The following is a 10,476-nucleotide window of genomic DNA, read 5'->3' as shown; positions in this document are numbered from 1 at the left end:
GAGTCAACTTGAACTCCTCCACCTTCTTTGCTATGCCTAGCCTTTCCTTCAATTCAACCTCAGTAGAATTTATGAGCTTAAGAAGGGGAAGCGGGTGGCAGAGTGCTGGCAAAAAGAGAGGAGACTTGGGATGCCTCTGGAAGACATTCTTGTTTTTAAACAGGCCTACCCATAACTTTTCCCTAACTCAGGACTGCTGTCCCTCAGGAGAGGGATGGGGCTATGTTGGGCTCTGAGAGGTGTAGGGATTGTTAGAGTCTAAGTGGGGTAGTAGATCACTAAACAGAGGATAACATTGGGCTGTGGTGGTGGGAGCTTTGGTTCCTGGGAAGTGGGGGAGCAGGGGTAGGGCCTGGGATAGGGGTGTGGCTCAGGGCAGGGGTAGAGTCTGGGATGTTGCCTGGGGCAGGGGAAGGGACAAGGACAGGGGTGGGGCTGGGGTGGGGTCAGAACAAGGGTCTGAGAGGAGGGAAAATACAAAGACTGGAGGTGAGAAGTATGTATGCCTCTCCTTCCCTGGAGAGACTTTCACCCACCACCCACTGCAGGGCCCTCCCTGCACACACAGCCTCTCCTGCAAATGATACTCCAGATCTTCCCATTTAGGAGCTTCCCTCTGTAAACTGCTCCCCACCCTCTTCTTTCACTCTCAGTTACAGGTCAAGCCTCTTTCCTAGGAAGCCATTCTTGTTGGGCTGGGCGATAGCGATCACCTTCTCCCTAAGACACTGGCCTATAAACTACAGTTCTGTGTTCATATGGATCCTGTGTTCAGGTCATTTATGCCAAACACAAAGCCCAGGAGAATGGAGGCCTGCCTTCATAATGCATACACAGTAATTGATGCGTGGAGTGGTGCAGGGGATCTCTCTCTCTCTCTCTCCTTCCTTGTAAAGGGCTAATCTAGGCAAATACTAGGGAGCTGTAAAATGTCTCTCAAAGACCAGGACACAGAGCTCTAAACCTGGGTTAAACCGTGCTTTACTGTGCATAGGAATTGCCCGGTGATCTTGCTAAAATAAAGGTTCTGATCCAATGGGTCTAAGCTGGAGCCCGAGGATTTCTTCTGGCTGACGTCTATGCTAAAGGCCACATTTTGAGTAGCTCTGTGTTTGCACCAGTGGCTCCAAGCCCTTAAGCTGACACACCCATGGACACACACTCCCACAAGCTCTCAGGATGCATCACCATTGCTGATGCTGAGGCCGTGAGGTTTTCTCTGCGTGAAAGGAGTCCGGACTGATGATCTTTCAGTGACCTAATTGCGCTGGTCAAAGAGAAGCTCCTAGAAAAACTCTCACAGTCTCTGCCTTGCTTACTATGCCTCCTCCAGGGTTCTGGAACTCCTCTCTTGCCCTACTCTCTGCCTGGAAAAAGGTGTTTGTCATGCTTATGGCCTGATAATTGTGTTTTCACTGCCTGAGGCTTGGCTTTTGAATTTTTCAGCAGAGAGAAAAAAAAAAAGAAAGAAAGAACCCACAAAAAAACAAGAAACCTGCATTGGGAAATAATTTTCTTGTCGGTGGGTTCTATAAAGGTTATGTACAACAACAGATATACCACATAGATACTCCGAGTAAAAAAAGAGACATGCTTCTTCCATTGCTGACCTCATTGCTGAGAAGTGATGGTGACTAGTGACCCTTGGTGGCCCTTCCCACTGGACTCAGCGCTCTCTCTATGGCCATAATTAATTCTATGCCCCGAACTGAAATGACAATCATTTTTTAATTCTGCTTTACATAGGCACCTCTGGGGAGTCCACCTAAAAGCTCTGATTTTCTAGTTCAATTGTAGCACTATTCTTTGAGAGGCACTGACTGCAGAGATGCTAAAAGGATGCCAGTTCAGTGAATTATTGAGTTTTAGCCAGAATCATATACTTATATGGATTCAGGTAGCACTTGCTGAAATATAATGCAGGCCTCCTTTTTGCCCTGGACCTCTATGTTCATAGGAGGAAGAAGAAGGAGCTTGGGTGGGAATGACCTATTACAAAAATCAATGAGCTTGGGCAGCCCCGCTGTCTGCCTGCAGTACCTGGCTGTCCTCAGATACAGTCACAGTTGTCAATCAGCTCTGAGCAGACCTTGGCTGCCCATCTCCTCATCCTTCCCCAAGCTCCTGGCTGTGGGAATGGAAACCAAGGCAGTTTTCTACTTATTTAAATATGGCATTCAAGATTCTTTGTATAAAAGTGTTTCAACAACATGAAATCTCTTAATCTCCTATTTAAAATGATGATGGAGATTTCAGAGCAGCAATTTTGAGGCCAGTTGAATTTCCAGACGTGCGTGAGCACACAGTGTAACTGGAGAGCCCGTCAGGTACTTGGAGCTGCTAGTTGGATGAGAATATAACTTTCTGGCCTGAGCGTAGCCCCTGGGTAGGTTTTGCTTTTACTTCAGCCCTCAGAAGAATGAAAATGTCTAGCATTGTCCTTCCGGTGATGTGTGTGCTGGGCATCCTACTTGGATCTTTTAGATTTTGTAGAATGTTTACCTGTGCCTCAGTTTGGGTTATTTATTCTAACAATAAATAAAATAGTAAACTTTGACTTCTAGGTAGGTGAGTGAATCAGGAAACAAATATGAAAATAAACAAATGCATAGCCTTAAGCAGGAAGGGAGCAGCTGGCAACTGGAAATGAAAACAACAGGATGAAGCTTGGATAGCTATCAGGGAAGTGAAATGCCCATATAAGTGCCCACCAAGCTAGGAGTCAGGCTGCAGCCAGGAGGGGGCGCCAGAACTGGGAGCAAGGGCATCTGCAGGGAGAGGAGAGGAAGGAGGGAGCTGCCGTTAGCTGGCTCTGGTGGCATAAGGATGGATTTTGACTGACAAAGACCTGCCTCAGGGAAATAAGGGGTCTGGAAGAGGTCATAGCCATCTAGTCCATTCATATTGCTGGAGTCTGAAGGTTGCTGTCGCCCTCAAAATTCCTATGTTGAAATCTAACCTTCAATGTGATGATATTAGGAGGTGGGGCTTTGGGGAAGTGATTAGGTTAAGAGGGTGGCACCCTCATGAATGGAATTAGTGCCCTTATAAAAGGGGCCCCAGAGAGCTCCCTTGCCACTTCCACCCTGTGAGGACACAGACAGTGGGTACCATCTATGAAACAGAAAGCGGGGCCTTACCAGACACCAAATAGACGCCAAATCTGCTGGCACCTTGACCTTGGACTTACCAGTCTCCAAAACTGTGGGGAATAAATTTATCTTTTTTTTAAGTGAACCACTGTATGGTGTTTTGTTACAGCAGCCCAAATAGACTAAGACATGGTTAGATCCACAGGGAGATTTCATGAGTTTTCAGAATTGGGTAATGATGTTCTACCATATTCATATCTCTCCTTCTCAGTGCTCCTGGGAAAGGAGCAGGAGAAATGCAGCGTGGCTTTGCAGTCCAGGCTCACCTTGTGCATGCAGAATGACCCAGATAAAGCATTCACATGGTAACAGAGACACTATGTGCACAACACTTAGCACAGCATGTGACCACTAGTCAATAAACATTAGTTTCTGCTGCTCATTTATCCATTTGGTAAACACGGATCGGGGCCCACCCTGTGCTTGGAACTGGGGTTACAAAGGGAAAAAACGAAGTGTGTTCTCTGCCCTTTGGGAGCTCAAAAGGTTATATAAACACTATCCCAATGCAATGAGGTAAGTGGTCAAACGGGTAATAAACAGAGAAGTTTATGTTGTGGAAACATGGCAGAGGGAAGACTGACTGCCTCAAGGGGTCAGGAAAGGCTTCTAGGAGGAGGTGACATTTGAGCTTGTTCACGAAGGATAAATAGGTCTATATAAAGTCAATGAAGAAAAGGGCAATCTGGTCTTTGGAGGGCATTCCAGGATAGCATGTTAGCATGGGAGAATGCCCTTGAAAGTCAGAAGTTCTGGTTTTGTTGCCAGCCAGACATTTGCGATTGTTGATGGGAAGGTGCACAGAGGTAATGCTGGGAGAGAAAGTTGAAAAGCAATTCAGAAGAGCCTTGTAGCCCTAATAAGTTGTTTTGACTTTATCCTGCAGTCAATGGGAAGTCAAGTGGGGGGGTCCATAAGGAGGATGTGACCACACCTTGTTTCAATATATCCTGCAGTTAATGGGAGTTGGGGAGAGGGTCCGTAAGGAGGGTGTGACCACAGCTTGTTTCAATATATCCTGTGGTCAATGGGAAGCTGGGGGGAGGGTCCGTAAGGACAGTGTGACACAGCTGGTCTCAGTATATCTCAGTGTCCTCATCAGTGTGACTGACAGAGACACTCTGGGAAGTTGGTTAGTCATTGTCCCTGCAGTCTTAACAGATCGATCCTGCTGAAAATACACCTACCTGTTCACCAGGTGTCTGGAGAGAGGCAAACTTGCTCCTTTCAGGGCACCAGGCTGAGAGCAGTGTGCTGCCTTACCATTTCATGTCACTAAGCCATGCTCAGTAACTCATGCAGCAGCTGCCCTCAAATGTGTCCCATCATCGAAATCAAGTGTAGGAACCGAAGATTTTATTTCTCGGTAGTTAGCATTTGTTCTTCCCTAGTTGAGACTCTACAGCCAAAAGTGTGTTCCTCACTTTACCACATCCCGGCTGTGGCCTTTGATCAGGCTGCTGCCCATTTCTCTGAGTCATTCATGGTCTGAGGGCCAGAATAACACATTAGGCATGGCTATCAAGAATCTGTCCCAGCCCTGCTGCCTCCACAGTCCATGAGCCTAAAGTCGTTCATCAAAACAACCCTTTGGCAGGCTTAGTGATGCTATCTTGTCAAGCTTGAAGCAGGGGCAGTTGACAAAATAAAGATGAAACCAGTGCCCATGTGTGAATTAGTCCATACACTTTTTGGTATCTTAAGCCCGTTTCCTTCCAGACTTATCTTGTTCTTTACTTATAAATTGAGGTGGCTGGACGAGGTGACCTTTAAGGCACCTTCCTCTCCAGATTTCTAGGGCTTGCTGAAGCTCAGTTTCACCTGAAGTCACCGTAGTAGATCCTCATTACTCCCGTGGATGTGCAACACCAAGAGGTGGCTGACAACATCAAAACCCACTTATGGAAAATTCTTGCTGGCAACTGCTGAAAGGCTTAGGACACCCAGAGGCTGAGGGCTATGGGCCAGGGCATTCAGCCACCCCTGACATCACAGGGCTGCAGCCTGGATTAGTGCAGTGCAGAGCACACTGCAGGGACAGGGAAAGGACATGTATGGGTCACCTGTGAGAAATGAAGCCAGCATGGCAGGAGGTCAGGGCTTAAGAGCACGGAGGGATTTGGTGCATTCAGTGATTTGTTTAAACTGCCTTCAGACAAAGAGAGAGAGAAAGGGAGAAAATAATAAAGAGAGAGATATTGAGAGAGAGATTTTAAATAATGACCAAGAATCAAGATTCCAGCAGCAGAATAGACGTTTAGGCGACCAAAGGGCCGGGGAGACATTAATCAAGCCAATTCCCAAGAAGAGTTGGCTAATGTCATTACCGTTTTCACCTGAGGAGTTTCATACATTTCAAACATTGTACACCAAATAATAGTGACTGTTAAGTTTTAGTTACTGTTTTAAGCATTTTATGGGTAAAAACAGTGTGCAAAATCTTAGGTAATACTTGGGGATATAGAGGAACAGAAAGAACATTAAATTTGCCTGAGGCCACACAACCGGTGAGTGGAGAAATCAGAATTGAAAGCCAGGCAGTGTGGTGCCAGTGCCTATTTTCCTGACCCCTGCATGATTCTGCTGGTTCTCCTGACCCCTGCGTGATTCTGCTGGTTCTCCTCATCCCTGTGTGATTCTGCTGGTATTAGTCTCTCAAGGCTGCTGTAACAGATTACCGCAAACTTAAGTGGCTTCAAAGAGCAAAAATTTGCTTTCTTATTGTTCTGGAGGTCAGAAGTCTGAACTGGGTTTAATAAAACCCATAAAACTTTATAGTTTAATAAAACTGTAATTGCGAATGTAGTGCTTTGCTGAGTTCTTTGAGTTACTCTAGTAAATTATCAAATTTGAGGGGGGTCATGGATGCCCCTGGATTTGTAGCCAGTTAGTCTGAACTGAGGGCAGTCTTCTTTTGTCTTCTTGTGGACCATGCCCTTTAAGTTGTGGGGTCTGCCCTAACTCCGGGTTGTTAGTGGCAGAATTGAATTGTAGTCTACCAGTTGATGTCATAATATTCCCTGCGTTGTTAGTGCCAGAATTACTGTCCTAACTCCAGGTTGTTAGTGGCAGAATTCAATTGTAGTCTACCAGTTGATGTCATAATACTGCCCTAACTCCAGGTTGTTAGTGGCAGAACTGAATTGTAGTGGGCCAGTTGATGTCATAATACTGCCATAACTCCAGGTTGTTAGTGCCCGAATTGAATTGTAGTGGACCAGTTGATGTCATAATACTCCCCATCTATACTCCCCATGTCAACATCCTTAACTTTTCACATCTACAAAACCCCTTTTGCCATGTAAGGTAAAACAGTCACAGGTTCTGGGGACCAGAATGTGGACATCTTTGGGAGCATTTATTCTGCCTATCACACTGTTTCAAGCATTTCTACTTGGTTAGAGGACCTACCGTCTGGTGGGTTAGATATCACAGTCAGAAGCCGCCAGTTGAGCAGGAAGCGGCAGAGAGGTTTTGAAGCTATCCTCTAAGCTGACAAACCCTGGAAGAGGAATCAGGAGGCTTTTTAGCCCTGCTCCTCCAAGGACATATGAGGCTTCAAGGGCACATTGTCTGACCACTTTGGCCTGAGTGTCCTCATATAAAAATGGGAATAAATATCCCCTGCTTAGCACTGAACAAAATTCTGTATGTAGTTAATGGTGTGTATATATATATATTTAAATATATATAAAATTCTGTAGGTATATATATACACACACACACACACACACACACACACGTATATATTAATTTGTAAATGATTAAAATGTATTCTTATTTCATATTCTTATTCTGCCAAGTAGTAAGTACAGAAGTTGGTTGGACCTTTATTAGTTTCAGATTTATTTATTTAATAAATGCACTAGCCTTTGACAAACACTCATAGATTTCATTATTATAACATCCTTCTTACATGGAACTATCCCCACTAGATAAGAAAATGGAGGCACAGAGGGGTTAAGTCACTTGCCCAGTGTCACATATCACATAGTTGGTAAGTGGCAGAACCAAGACCCAAACGCAGCCAGTCTGACTGCAAGTCCAGTCCCTTAGCTGCTCCATGCTGCCTCACCAGGTGGCAGATAAAGACGATGCAGTACAAAGAGAATGTGCTTTTGTTCTATCAACTCCTAACCCAGCATCAGGGAATTACTTGGGAAGATCTATAGCATCAGGGTCTCCAGCAGCACATGCCAGGAACCCAAAAGGCACCCTCCATGACCATGACCCTGCCCTGGACACGGCATGTCACATAAGTTAGGTGGCTGTAACCTCAGATTGCTGGGCACTTTCACATTCACAATAAATACACATTAAAGCTGATAAAGTACTTTTTCCCAGATGTCAGGTCATCCCCCTCTCCTATGCTCCTTCCGTAACTGTCCTGTGAAGTGGCGTATCCCAAGTTTCAGAAGGTTTTGGCTTCTAATATTTGAATTATTTTTCTTCTAGTTAATTGAAATGCCACCAGAAAAAGAAACAAAACATTGACAACTACTTGCTTAGAGTCTCAATTTGTCTGTTTATCAATGATCTAAGCTTGGACATGACTGAGCTTCGGTTTCCTCATGGTCAAATAGGGTAACAGGCTGTTGGCAGGACTGATTGGAATGACATATTTAGCAGTTCTTACATAGAGCCCAGCTATGTTGGAGATCACCAACTCCTGCTTTTGACCCCTCTCTTCTTGCTTCATTGATCCCTACTCTGCTGGGCACTCACCTTCTTCCTTTCAGTGCTGCTATTTACAAGCCTTGGCCCTGCTCCCTCCAAATCTCTGGGGCCATTCACCTCTCACCCCTCTCCAATCTGGCTTCTTGCTGGCTGTTCCTCTGAAACCTGGTCTGCATTCCACCAGCAGCTTCCTAGTTACCAAAGCTATTGTCTCTCTTTGGTCTGGAACCTGTTTACCCTTCTGGAAACATCGGGCCCCTAAACAACAAACAACTACGGTTGCTTGCAGTCTACAATCCACCCACTTCCTGTGTGATTACTCTCCTGGCCTTTAAACAGCTTCCTGTGGTGTGGGCTGTGCTCTGTCCTCCTGCCTCACTTCCTGCATCTCTACTTCTGATGAGTCCCTTTCACTGGCTCCTCTTGACCCTTAAACATACAGATGTTCATCGAAGTTCTGCTCTCTGTACTATTCTTTGTTATACTCTCTTCATTCTTGCCCATAGCTTCCACTTCACCCATGTCCTGCTCTATGCCTGTCATTCCACAATCAAAATGTTTTATGCCAAGTACCTCTCCTCTGATCTCAAGATCTGTATTCCCAGTTCCTAAACACTGAAGCGCTATTCATGACGGTGCTGTGAACATGCCCACACTCTGATCATTATCTCCATGCTGCCCCCGAAAGAGGTGCTTGATTTGACTTTTTCTTGGTAAATAGGCCATTTGTCCCATCTCCTTCTCAGCAAGGCTTTCCTGAGAAAAGTCCTCCTCCTTCTTCCATCAACAACTCAGAAGAAATCGCTCCCTCCAGTGGGTTTGTACCATATTTTGCTCACACATCTAGAGTAATTGGCAGGCTAAGTTTTAATTTGTTATCTAGGAACTGATTCCCTCTTTCTAGATAGTAAGCTCCCTGTGGGCAGAGGGAGGGCATTATTTACCCAGGAAGGATCTGAGTAACTTCATAGCCCTCAGCACCCATTTGGATACTCCAATTATTCACCTTTCCCCTAGGTAGCTCTGATTTCACCCAAGAGTCTATAAATTTATTGAAGCAAAGATGCAGTCTGTGTATTTCTGTATAGTCAATAGTATTTTTTTGTAATAGTAGACACAAAAAATGCCCTGTTGAATAAAATTATTTTTAGCTCCTTTAATAGCTGTTATGGGCTGAATTGTGTCTTCATACCTAAATTCAGATGTTGAAGTCCCAACCCCCGTATCTCAGAAAGTGACTATATCTGGAAACAGGATCTTTAAAAAGGTAAATTTAAATTAAGGTAAAATGAAGTCATATGGATAGACCTTAATCAAATATGAGTGACATCCTTGTAAGAAGAGGAGATTAGGACACAGAAACACACAGCCTGAGGGACACCTATATGCTAGAACACAGTGACAAGGCAGCATTTGCAAGCCAAGGAGAGAGGCCTCAGAAGAAATTCATCCTGCTGACACTGCAATCTTGGACTTCCATCCTCCAGAACTGTACATCTCTGTTGTTTAAGTCACCCAGACTTGGCATTTTTATACGGTAACCCTAGCAAATTAATACACTATCTGAATGCTACTCACCAGTTTCAGTGGTGAGGTGCAATGCTTCCTTTCAACTTGACACTGAAAAGCAATGTTTTCCTTTTATGTGTAGAGATGGCTCAAAGTCAGACAATGGGTTAGTTGCATAGTATACTTGCCCACATGATCTTAAGGCAAATTCTGAACAATCTTATTGGAAGTTACTGATACTAATGATTTTTTTTCTATATTTTTCTCTTCATTCTTCCTTTTTTACTTCTGTTCCTCTTCCTCCTCTGCTTCTCCATCTAAAAGTTGAGCAGAGATTTGCCATTTGAGTCACAAGACCACCTATATTGACTATAAAACAAACTGGAATATTTGGGCTGTGAAAGACTTGCAGCTTCATAGTAAGGAAGATGGGAATGCCATGTTCAATTTCTTCCCCAAGTGGTTATGGATGTATAACAGAGCCCAGAGACCAAATCATAGTTTGGGCTTCACAAAGGACCTGTCCAGGTGTGTTCAGTAAGAATATTTTAAGCTGCTCTTGCTGTTAACAATCTGGCTTCTTATACCCAGATGATTGGATGTCATAGACATCAGAAGGAGGTCAATAAAATTCAAGCTTTAAACTTTGACAATAATTTGAGCTGAATAATAGTTGAATTTCAGAACTGAGTTGTCATGGTGAGAGCCATTGAAGAGGAATAATTATCTTATAACTCAGTTACTGTCCTGCTGAACTCCTAGCAATATCCCTAACCCCACTTCTAACTCACCAAGCCCACATTATATTAAGTCATGCTTAGGGACATGATTTTTATATTCTTTTATGTATATGTTCGCATTCATAGCCAAATGTACATAAAATATATTTGAATAAATATGCGTTCAATGCAGCTAATGGGAAAATGATACAAATGGTTTAGTCAGCAATAAATTGCATATTCTGAGGGAAAATACTAAAGTACCATTCAAGTATTCTCAAGAGCCAGGTGGTAGAAAGATGTTAGCAATAATTCTTTTTGTGGTTTAGCATATAGGACAATCAAGCCATTTGTTTTCATTATTTTTGTGGACTAAAATTTTCATCTCATTTCTCTTGGGTAATACCAAACATTTTCCC

Source organism: Gorilla gorilla, chromosome 12 (genome assembly GCF_029281585.2).
Source record: "Gorilla gorilla gorilla isolate KB3781 chromosome 12, NHGRI_mGorGor1-v2.1_pri, whole genome shotgun sequence".
NCBI classification, from domain to species: Eukaryota; Metazoa; Chordata; class Mammalia; order Primates; family Hominidae; genus Gorilla; species Gorilla gorilla.
This window is presented reverse-complemented; position numbering follows the sequence as displayed.